Source organism: Leucoraja erinacea, chromosome 19, assembly GCF_028641065.1.
Source record: "Leucoraja erinacea ecotype New England chromosome 19, Leri_hhj_1, whole genome shotgun sequence".
NCBI lineage: Eukaryota > Metazoa > Chordata > Chondrichthyes > Rajiformes > Rajidae > Leucoraja > Leucoraja erinaceus.
This window is the reverse complement of record NC_073395.1, coordinates 20,154,988-20,167,190: the sequence shown is the minus strand read 5'-3', so window position 1 is coordinate 20,167,190 and position 12,203 is coordinate 20,154,988. Positions and strand designations below refer to the sequence as shown.

The 12,203-nt window shown below is 48.8% G+C and overlaps 1 protein-coding gene across 3 annotated transcripts in view; it reads left to right on the top strand.

Annotated features, from left to right (window-relative positions):
• The first annotated feature begins 839 nt into the window (after positions 1-839).
• syt1a (synaptotagmin Ia) overlaps positions 840-12,203 on the top strand; it is a 214,160-nt gene continuing 202,796 nt past the window's right edge. For all 3 annotated transcript variants that reach the window (XM_055650555.1, XM_055650556.1, XM_055650557.1), the window contains exon 1: positions 840-1,025. The gene's annotated coding sequence lies outside the window, so the exon portion shown is untranslated. The remainder of the gene's footprint in view (positions 1,026-12,203) is intronic.

Sequence of the window (12,203 nt, the reverse complement as noted above, 5' to 3'; positions counted from 1 at the left end):
CACCACAAATTCACACACAGGCACGCACACTCATTCACATTTAGACACAAACACACTAACTAATACCCACACTTAGATGCACGCGCACTCACACTCACATTTAAACACACTAAAATTCACATTTAGAAACACACAAACCAACACATTCACATTTAGACCACATTTAGACTCACACACAAATACACCCACACACTAACACATCCACACTTGACACAGACTAATACACTCACGTTTAGACATGTGCACATTTAGACACACAATAGACCTACATTTAGATGCGCACACACTGACACATTTACACACACCAAAACTCATATACACACACATTTACACACACAGAAATAGACCCACATTTAACACACACACTCGCCTTTACACATGCACATTTACACACACTAATACGTACATTTAGACACACACACTAACACACCACATTTAGACACACACACTCAGCCATATACCCACTCCCATCTATAGTAGGTACACACACCCATCCCTACCCTCTCCCCTCCCACACACAAATAGACCCACATTTAGACGCGCACACATACACTCAGCCATATATCACTCCCATCCTCTGCCCTCTCACTTTCCCCTTACACGCACACTCGCCGACCACTGGTTCTCCATTGCCGGACCAAGAGCCAGGCAGCCACCCACCCATCCCTGGCAATGTCACTTGCAGCAACTCTGAGAGGCGGGGATGGAGGGGGAGACGCCGCCCGCTCCTCGCTGCTGAATTATCAATGCCATGCAGCGCCTTGGCCGCGTCCAATGAGGCAGAGGGAGCGGCCGATGCAGCGGGCTGTGACTGGAGGGATGGGCGAGGGATGCGGCGTGCGGGGCGCCGGGAGACGCCGCTGCCTCCGCCTCTACTCACCCTCGCTATAAAGCCACTCGCTCTTGACAGGAGGGCGCCTGAACTCTGCTTGTGGGAGCCCCCTCAGAAACCCAGATAAAGCGGCGCTGGACAGGCAGAGCCTGCTTCACACTGAACAATAAATAGCGAGGAGGCTTCAATCCAGGTGAGGGGTTGTGTTTGGATGTGAATATCTATTTTCTATGTGTGTGTGTGTGCTATCTTGCAATGCTGCTGATGCAGTTAGTAGAAGCGTATTCTGGCCGTTTGTGTAGGGTGTTTTTATTCCAACACTGGTATGCGTGGGAGAGAGAGACGGGAGACAGGCAGAGAGTCCCCTCCCTAATAACTCTAATCCGTTATTGTTTTCACTAGCTCAATTGTGTCAAGTTGTTCCTAGCAGAATTCAACCTCTTCTTTATCTGTCTGAAGAAGGGTCCCGATCCGAACCGTCACCCATCCATGTTCTCCAGAGATACTGTCTGACCTGCTGAGTTACTCCAGCATTTGTGTCTATCTTCGATGTAACCAGCATCTGCAGTTCCTTCCTTCTCTTTCTCTCTCTCTCTCTTTCTCTCTCTCGTGAAGTTGTAGACCCTCCTCATGGGGTGGAAGCAGGGAGGATGGAAGCCCACCCCAGGTTGACGGTAGAAAGTTATGGCTGAGAGAGAGATCAGTCCAGGATGGACAAGGCAACCTTCTCCCCCTCCAATTTACAGCCACCGGATTTGGAAGACCTTGTGTTGTCTTTATCCCACCTAGAGGAGATGGAGGTCCAGGTGTGATCTGACTTCCTTTCCCCATTGCTCCCCGGGTCAGGAGCATGTTGGAAAATATTTTCCTCCAGATATGCTGCTTGAACCGCGGAGTTAACCGAGCACATTGTGTCGATCTTCGGGGTGGAGATGTTGGACAAGGGGGTTGAGATAGGAAGAACCCATTGACCATTAGACACAGACCTGCCCTACTCTCAGATCTGCTGGGGCCATGAGGAGTACGCTTGGGTTGGTGAGACGGTGTAGTGACTACCTTGTTGAAATTGTAGGATCATGCATCCCTGTGGAGCCGGAGATGCCTTGTCGTCTTTGTTGGATGAAGTTATTGCATATATATATATATATATATATATGCTAGACCAAGTGCAGACCCGTTGGGTCTGTTCTCCCAACGTGCAGTTGTGGGGGGGGGGGGGGGGGGTGGAGGCGGCATGCAGCGTCACACACTAATTGTCTCCCCCCCCCCCCGGGCACTCACGTAAATGGAGGGGCGAGGAGGGGAGAGTGAGAGAGAGAGACGAGACTCTGTGGGGGAGAGAGAGAGGGAGTGCTGAGAGGGGGGTGAGATGAGGGGCGGGGGTCTGTTCCCCCAGAGGTGGGGAGGCAGGGAGGGTGGAGGGGGGGAGGGGTAGGGGTGTGGAGGGGTGAGATGAGGGGGGGGGGTGTGGAGGGGAGGGGGGTGTGGAGGGGATGGGGAGGGGAGGGGAGGGGAGGGGGGGGAGAAGAGGAGAGGGGGGAGGAGAGGGGGGGAGAGGAGGGGGGGAGGAGAGGAGATGGGGAAGAGGAGAGGAGAGGAGGAAGAGGGAGGAGGAGAGGAGGAGAGGAGGAAAGAGGAGGGGGGGAGAGGAGAGGGAGAGGGGGGGGGAGGAGGAAAGAGAGAGGGGGGGGGTGGGAGGAGGGGAGAGGAGGTGGGGGGAAGAGGGAGTGCCTTTTTACTTCAACCCAAACCCAAACAACAATTTGCAGGCAGTGCTTTTTTACCTCTAACCATATTTTCATTTTCAAACCAAATTAAGGGTACTCACAGTGCTGTAGACATTTGTCAGTGTCATTCAGAGCTCTGATTGAGGCACACCACTTGCAGAGACTGATTGAGGCATACCACTTCCTGGTTTTATAGTCCCTCCCCCTCCCTCCAGCATGGGGCAGCAGAGAGAATGGGGAATTTTGTAAAAACATTAATATCTCTGTCAATTTTCATCGACGGGAAAAATCCACGGCAAACATGCGGCGGAGGGCGGCTCTGAGCGAGGTGGCCAAAAATGACGGCCGTAGGTGGCAGCGTTCTCTCAGAAATTGCAGCACAGAAAGCCGAAACCGGTCAAGAGCAGACTTTTAGTAATATAGATAATTTAAATGGATTACATTTTCCTTCTGGGAGATCAAGAATGGAAGGTGTTTAAATGCCATTCTGCACTTGTAAGAGGAGTCGGGTTAAGAGGCTGCACATTCGTGGAACCCTCCCCGCTAAGGTCTCGTCTCCCAATCGGTCCAGCTAGACATTCTCTGTACATTTCATAGCCCACCTCGGTCGAATTGCACAGCTGAACCAGGCTGTTGTGAGGACGTTTGCAAACGCCTCCAACATTTATTCTGTGGCCTTCATTGCAGCCTCCACATTTGAGAGGATGTTTTGGCTCAGACTTGTCTCATTGAATTAAACTCTGTTGTTCCTGCAAACATGCACCCTGCTTTATGTGACTGCTTTTCCAACGACGTCCAAAGCACTGAGTTGTGTATTGATATGAGCCCTACCTACCAACTCAAATGTTTCTCAATCTGAAAAGTGGTTGATCTGTCGAGATGGTCGGCAACGCTAAGAAGCCAAATTATTATTTAAACTGGGAATATCTATTTTTGTGAGCTCGTGTGATTATCAGATTATTGTTGGTGATATTTACAGTCATAGAGTCATACAGCATGGAAACAGGGCCTTCGATCAAACTTGCCTACACCATCCAACAAGTCCCATCTACATTAGTCACACATGCATGAGCTTGGCCTTATCTCTCGAAACCTGTCCAGTCCATATACTTGTCCAAATGTCTCTTAAATGCTTTTATAGTACCTGACTCAACTACCTCCTTTGGCAGCTCGTTCATCGAACATTTTTCCCCTCCTTGGTTACAATTTTCTCTCTCGCACCTGGTCCAAAATCAATTGTTTGCTTTTGAAATATTTGCTGCATTTTGTTTAGTCTTCAATGTGAATGATTACCTGTGGCTCCATTAGTAAGACGTGACACACACTGTCCATATTGACCAAGTTGGTATACTGCAACTAGTCCCGACCTGAAACGTCACTAATCCATTTTCTCCAGAGATGCTGCCTGACTGCTGAGCACTTTTTGTCTATCTTGGTTTACTAGGCTACCCATATTGCCCATATCCCTCTAAACCCTCCCTATACACATGCCTTTTTAAAGGGTGGTGATTGTATCTGTTTTTATAGCTTCCTGTGGATGCTCATTCCAGATACGCACTGCCGTCTGTGTGGAGTCAAGGTCATACTCCCCCAAGCACCAGACGAGAGATGTTCCTGTACTCAATCCTATACTCATAGGAAGATGGTGATTAATAGATAAGGTGGAGGGTGACGGGTTCTTGATTAGTACAGGTGTCGGGGGTTATGGGGAGAGGGCGGGGGAATGGGGTTGAGAGGGAGAGATAGATCAGCCATGATTGAATAGCGGAGTAGAGTTGATAGACTGAATGGCCTAATTCTTCTCCTAGAACTCGTCAACCTATTGTACGAGTGCTGTGCTGTGCTGACAATCTGCATGAACGTGTAGCTAAAACCCCGTCTCCAAGTCCAGATGGAATAATAAAACCGCTGACCCTTTGAGGACAGGGCTGTTCTCCCCGGGGCTAATGTTTTATTCTTGTCGACAGCATTTGAATGTGACCCGGGCACTATCACCCTGCTTGTGGAAACTTGCTGCTCGATGATTTACTGCCGAGCTTCCTGCCTTGTTCACCAACATGCTTGATTGACTTTGGACATCCTGAAAGGGTCACATCAAATGTAACCCCCCCCCCCCCTGCTTTATTTCACATTCAAGTCAATAATGTTTGCGTGGTATTTGCCTTCGGGACCAGAACAATGAAATTCTTACTTGCTGAGGGCGTATTAAATGCAGCAACACAACAAATAAATGTACAATCAAATCTAAACATGCAGGTGTAACTCAGCAGGTCAGGCAGCATCTCTGGAGAAAAAGGATGAGCGACGTTTCAGGGCAGGACTCTTCTTCAGACCCGACCTGAAACATCACCCATCCTTTCTCTCCAGAGATACTGTCTGACTCGTTACGTTACCCCAGCACTTTGTGTCCATCTTTGGTATAAACCAGCATCTGCAGTTTGGGGCCACCTCCTGCACCCACACACAACTGACTGACTTCATCCACTTCACCACCAACTTCCATCCAGCACTCCAATACACCTGGACCATTTCAGACACTTCCCTACCATTCCTTGACCTCACCATCTCCATCGCAGGGGACAGACTTCTGACCGACATGCACTACAAACCAACTGACTCACATGGCTATCTGGAGTACACGTCTTCCACCCTGCCCCCTGTAAAGACTCCATCCCCTACTCCCAATACTTCCGCCTACGCCGCATCTGTTCCCAGGATGAGACGTTCCACACCAGGGCATCTGAAATGTCCTCGCTCTTCAGGGAACGGGGATTCCCCTCCTCCACCATAGATGAGGCTCGCACCAGGGTCTCTTCCATACCCCGCAACACTGCTCTCTCTCCCCATCCCCGCACTCGCAACAAGGGCAGAGTCCCCCTAGTCCTCACCTTTCACCCCACCAGCCGGCAAATACAACAAATAATCCTCCGCCATTTCCGCCACCTCCAACGTGACCCCACCACTCGCCAAATCTTCCCATCTCCCCCCTATGTCTCCCTTCCGCAAAGACCGCTCCCTCCGCAACTACCTTGTCAATTCTTCCCTTCCCTCCCGTACCACCTCCTCCCCGGGCACTTTCCGTTGCAACCGCAAGAAATGCAACACCTGTCCCTTCACCTCCCCCTCGACTCCATTCAAGGACCCAAGCAGTCGTTCCAGGTGCGACAAAGGTTCACCTGTATCTCCTCCAACCTCATCTACTGCATCCGCTGCTCTAGATGTCAGCTGATTTACATCGGGGAGACTAAGCGGAGGTTGGGCGATCGTTTCGCCGAACACCTCCGCTCAGTCCGCAATAACCTACCTGAACTCCCGGTGGCTCAGCACTTCAACTCCCCCTCCCATTCCCAATCCGACCTCTCTGTCCTGGGTCTCCTCCATTGCCAGAGTGAGCAACACCGGAAATTGGAGGAACAGCACCTCGTATTCCGCCTGGGTTGCTTGCGTCCGGTTGGCATGAACATTGAATTCTCCCAATTTTGCTAGCCCTTGCTGTCTCCTCCCCTTCCTTAACCCTCGAGCTGTCTGCTCCCATCCCCCCCCCCCGCCCTCGGGCCCCTCCTCCTCCCTTTTTCCTTCCTTCTCCCCCCCACCCCCCATCAGTCTGAAGAAGGGTTTCTGCCCGAAACGTTGCCTATTTCCTTCACTCCATAGATGCTGCTGCACCCACTGAGTTTCTCCAGCATTTTTGTGTACCTTCTGCAGTTTCTTGTTCCTGCAATAAATGATCATTTATTTTAGGTAAACCAGACCATGAATCAGACTAGTATCAGTCTGAAGAAGGCTCCCGACCCGAAATGTCACCTATCCAAATGTTCTCCAAGGATGCTGCCTGACCCGCTGAGTTACTCCTGTACTTTGTAGTGGAAAGTCAATAGTAGTTCCGTGTTGAGGTAGGGTTGTGAAGGCTGATTCAAGAGCTTGATGATCAATGGCAAGAGGCTGAAGGTAAACAAAAAAGCTGGAGGAACTCAGCGGGTGCAGCAGCATCTATGGAGCGAAGGAAATAGGCAACGTTTCGGGCCGAAACCCTAAAGGGTTTCGACTCGAAACGTTGCCTATTTCCTTCGCTCCATAGATTCTGCTGCACCCGCTGAGTTCCTCCAGCTTTTTTGTGTACCTTCGATTTTCCAGCATCTGCAGTTCCTTCTCAAACACAATGGCAAGAAGCTGTTCTCTAGCCTGGTCACAGTTCCATGGCTCAAGTACCTCCTTCCCAATGGTAGCAGCAAGATGTGAGCGTGCTCGTGGTGAAGTGGGCCATTGATATTGGCTGCATCCTTGGTTTATTTTATTGTCATGTGTACCGAGGTACAGTGTAAAGCTTATTTGTTGCATGCTGTGCAGTCAGCGGAAAGACTATATGTGATTACAATCAAGCCGTCCACAGTGTACAGATACACAATAGAGGGTATAACGTTTAGTCAGATTAAATATAGTCCAAGGGTCTCCAATGAGGTATATGGTAGGTCAGGACCACTGTCTAATTGGTGATAGGATGGGTTCAGTTACCTGATAACAGCTGTAAGGAAACTGTCCCTGAATCTGGAGGTGTGTGTTTTCACACTTCTGTACCTCTTGCCTGATAGGTGTAGGGAGAAGAGGGGGTGACTGGGGCGAGACTGATCCTTGATACCTTTCGATGGTGAGTGACATTCAACTTGCATTGAAGGTGAATATTACACATCATGAAAAGTTTTGGATACATGGGGAAGTTTGTAAGTGAGACTGGAACCAGAGTAATTGTAATTGTAATTAATTTACTAGCCAAGTATGTAAACATACAAGGAATTTGATTTGCCAACAGTCATACAAAAAAGCACCAAGATATATAACTACATAAAAATTAAGCGTAGACTTAAACAGCCACCACAACGGCGTATGAGAATCCCGGGGCACACAGCATAAGCGGAGATTCACAGTCATCAGTTCAATGTCCAGGCCACACACACACGCTCCTTCACCGTGATGTGACCAATGTTGTACTACTGACCGCTGTCACTCTCTCTGCAGTCCCTGTCCGCCCGAACAGTCAGAAAGCTGTCCACACTCGCACTAGACTCCGGGGTGCCTTCATGGAGTCATGTCCCCGCAAAATACCGAGATCACTGCACTCACGGCACTCCCTCCGAGTCCTCACCAGTGCAGGCAGCACATCCATCTTGTTTTTTCGGCCACCTCGCATTCCCCACTGTGATGGAAGGCAAATAACTTGTACCTTCTTTCCTCCTTTTCTCCCGTGGTCAGGGTAATCGAAACTTCTGCAGTCAGGGCAATCGAAGCTCCCGCGTCGGGGGTGATCGAAGCTCCTGTGGTTAGAACTCCCGCAGTCGATCCCTAACAAAGGGACCGCAATGTTAAAGCCGCAGTGCAGATGGAAATATGATTAAAAAGTTGCCCCCCCCCAAATTTGAAGTGTGAAATTTGGGCGAAACTCCTCTCTTTGGGGAAACGAATGGATGTGGAGCACATAGCTATGCGCTGTGATTGAGGGGGATGTCCGATGTAGTTAAGAAGCTGGAAAGACATGAGTGAGAAAGGTATAAGTGGGAGCTGGAGAAGCTCCTGGAGATAGATGATCTGCTGCCGTGTTGTCAGCAACACTTGCGTGTAAGTTGCTGAGACAGGCTGCTTGAAATAATCGCATCAATTGCACCTACAATTCTAGTGAGAGGTTGTGAAGTAAATATGAATATTTAATACAGGGAGGCAACATTTGTTACTTATTTAGTCTTGAAAGAAGATGGACATAAAATGCTGGAGTAACTCGGTGGTAGACAAAAATGCTGGAGTGGCTCAGCGGGTGAGGCAGCATCTATGGAGCACAGGAAAAGGTGACGTTTCGGGTCGAGACCCTTCTTCAGACTGACGTCGGGGGGGGGGGGGGGGGGGGGGGGGGGGGGGGGGGGTGGGGGAAAAAAAGACGGAGACAGTAGGCAGTGGGGGAACTGGGAAGGGGAGGAGAAGAAGGGAGAAAGAAAGGACTACCTGAAATTGGACAAGTCAATGTTCATACCGCTGGGGTGTAAACTACCCGTGAAATATGAGGTGCTGCTCCTCCAATTTGCAGTGAGACCCACTCTGGCCATGGAGGAGGCCCAGGACAGAAAGGTCGGATTCAGAATGGGAGGGGGAGTTGAAGTGCTGAGCCACCGGGAGATCAGGTTGGTTATTGCGAACTGAGCGGAGGTGTTGGGCAAAGCGATCGCTGACAACTGGAGCAGCGTTCCAGTAACTCAGTAGATCAGGCAGCATCTTAATTTAGAGACTCAGTGTGGAAACAGGCCCTCCGACCCACCGAGTCTGCGCTGACTACACTAACAATATCCTTTACAATTTTACTATGTCAAATAACCTATAAACCTGTACATCTTTGGAGATTGGAAAGAAACCGGAGCACCCGGAGAAAATCTCTGGAGAAAAGAAATTGGCGATGTCTGAAAAAGAGTCTTAATCCGAAACGTCATCTATTTCTCTTTTCTCTGGAGATGTTGCCTGACCCGCTGAGTTACTCCAGCATTTTATGTCTATCTTTGGTGTAAACTAGCATCTGTAGTTCCTTCCTACACTTCTAGACATTAGAGATACAACGTGGAAACAGGCCCTTCGGCCCACCGAGTCTGCGCCGACCAACAATCACCCCGCACACTAGCACAATCCTACACACTCGGGGCAACTTGCAATTGTTACCCAGGCCCAGTGACTTACAAACCTGTACGTCTTTGGAATGTGGGTGGTAACCGGTGCACACGGAGCAAACGCACTCAGTCACAGGGAGAACGTACAAACCCTGTACAGACAACACCTGTAGTCAAGAACAAACCTGGGTCTCTGGTGCTGTAAGGCAGTGGCTCTACCGCTGTGGCAGTGTGGAAACCCCAAATTATTCAGGGGAACAATTTGTGTCCAAACCTGTGAATGCTGTGTGGTTATTGTCTGATGAAGAGATTTTTCTGTGTATCAAGTGGAAAATGAAACGTAAAACTCTTCTCCTGGAGGTGTAGCAGATGCCTTGTTATTAATAGCGCTTCCAAATGGAGATGGAAGAAGGTCCAGGACATTTTGTAATGGGCTCACTGGTATCAAGCAATCCCTGGCTTTCCCCAGCTTGCACAGGTCGCCATTTTAAGGTGAAGGGGGGAAGGATTTAATAAGAACCTGAGGGTCTATTTTACACTAAGGGTAGTGGGTGTATGCAACAAGCTGTTGGAGGAGGTAGTTGAGGCAGGTACTATAGCAACATTTAAGAAGCATGGGTTTAGAGGGATAAATGGGCCAAATGCGGGCAGGTAGGACTAGTGTAGATTGGGCATGCTGATCGGCATGGGCAAGTTGGGCTGAAGGGACTTCCCCTGTGCTTCTATCCGGTGGCATGGTGGCACAGTGGTGAGTTGTGCCAGAAAACTGGGTTCGATCCTGACCACGGGGTGCTGTCTGTGCAGATTTTGTACGTCCTCCCCGTGGCCTGTGTGGGTTTTCTCCGGGTTGTCCTGTTTCCGCCCACACTCCAAAGGCATACAGATTTGTAGTTTAATTAGCTTCTGTTCATTGTAAATTGTCGCTAGTGTCCGTGTGTAGGATAGTGTGTGGGAATTGCTGATCAGCACAGACTCGGTGGGCAAGAGTGCCTCTAAACTAAACATCTGCCCATTGCAGAAACATCTGCTCTGTGCAGTTAGTGAAGGTTGATCTCTGAGTGGCAAGTCCGTCTAGAAAGCAAACCGCCACATATATAATCGAGGAACTGCAGATGCTGGCTAAAACAAAAAAAGACACAAAGTGCTGGAATAACTCAGCCGTCAGGCAATGTCTCTGGAGAACATGGATCGGTGACATTTCGGGTCGGGGAAGGAGAAATGGCTGCGAGTCTAGATGGGGCATGGGGGGGAGGAAGAATTGCCAAGGGGTTTGGTTCGTTAGTTAGTTTAGTTCATTGTCGCATGCACAGAAGGTACAGTGAAAAGCTTTTGCTGCATGCTAACCAGTCAGCGGAAAGACAATACATGACATCCACAGTGTACAGATACATGTTGAAGGGAATAATGTGAATAACATTCAGTGCAAGAGTCGATTAAAGATAGTCCAAGGGTCACCTAGTTACCTAACATTGGGGAATTCAATGTTCACTCCGTTGGGCTGTAAGCTGCTCAAGTGGAATACGAGGTGCTGTTCCTCCAGTTTGCGTGTGGCTTCAATCTGGCAATGGAGGAGGCCCAGTCAACATCCAGCCTTGTCTGACAGCCTTTGACAAATGAGTCATTAAAGTTTTATCAAGCTTCTGCTGCTGAGAACCTTATTTCATTTGTTTCCCTATTATTGTTCGATGCTATTTGTACTTCTGAGAACAATTTGGCCTTTAATTCAATTTCTCGAGCTTCGAGCTCAGCAGGTGGCCTCCATCTTGTTGAGAAGGCTAACCCTGACTGTGTACAGCCCAGAACATCCCCCTAATTGATTGAAAAACACAGCAGGGAACATTGAAAAGTTGCCCCTCAGGATTCCCATTAAATATTTTACCACTGACCTTAAACCTGTGTCCTCTGATTTTTGATTCCCCTACTCAGGGTGAATACTCAGTCCTTTACCCAATCTCTTCCCCTCCTGTTTTTAATACACAGACTAAACACACGTCTAACGTGACCCAGTTAAAACTATTGCCAGGAGGATGGAGCACCGTGACGCAGCTGTAGAGTTGCTGCCTTCTGTGCCAGAGATCCAAGTTCAATCCTGACTATGGGTGCTGTCTGTGTGGAGTTTGCACGTTCTCACGTGGGTTTCCTCTGGGTGACCACGTGGGTTTCCTCCGGTTTCCTTCCACATTCCAAAGACGTGCAGGTTTGTAGGTTAATTGGTTTCTGTAAGTTGTCCCTTGTTTGCGTGTAGGATGGTGCTAGTGTACGGGGTGGGCTGAAGGACCTGTATTCACGCTGTATCTCTAAAGTTTAATGATGCTCCCAACTTTTAAGCAAAGGTAAGTGTCGCCTACATTTTATACATGAGCTAACAAAGCAAATTTACAAGCTGTTCTGTGCTGAAACTCCTGTTCTGGAGTGTAACTTGGTGAGCTGACTAACTGTAGATGCAGACCAGTCTCAACCTGGTCACTCCCTCTTCTCCCCTCTCCCAACAGGCATGAGGTACAGAAGTAGGAAAATGTGCATCTCCAGAGTCAGGAGACAGTTTCTACCCAGCGGTTATCAGGCTACTGAACTGTCCTCTCACCAGCTAGGGAGCGGTCCTGGGATACCATCTACCTCATTGGAGACCCTCGGACTTACTTTAATCAGACTTTACTGAATATTATCTTTCATTAAATATTATTCCCTTCATCCGGTACCTGTACACTGTGGATGACTTGATTGCAATCATCTAGTCTTTTTGTTAATGGGATAGCATGCAACAAGAAAGCTTTTCACTGTACCTCGGTACATGTGACAATAATAAACTAAGCTAAAGATACTGATGGAAAAATCACATCCGTGTTATCTTTGCTGTGAAGTCAAAATTTATTCAGCAGTAAAGCATTCTGAAAGTTGCCTCGGAAGAAAACAACACAAAAATCTAGGTCAGTTCTTGCACATTATTACAATGAATCAATCCTGTTTCCACTTGATCACAGCAGTAGCAGGGCTGCTGTCTCTCAA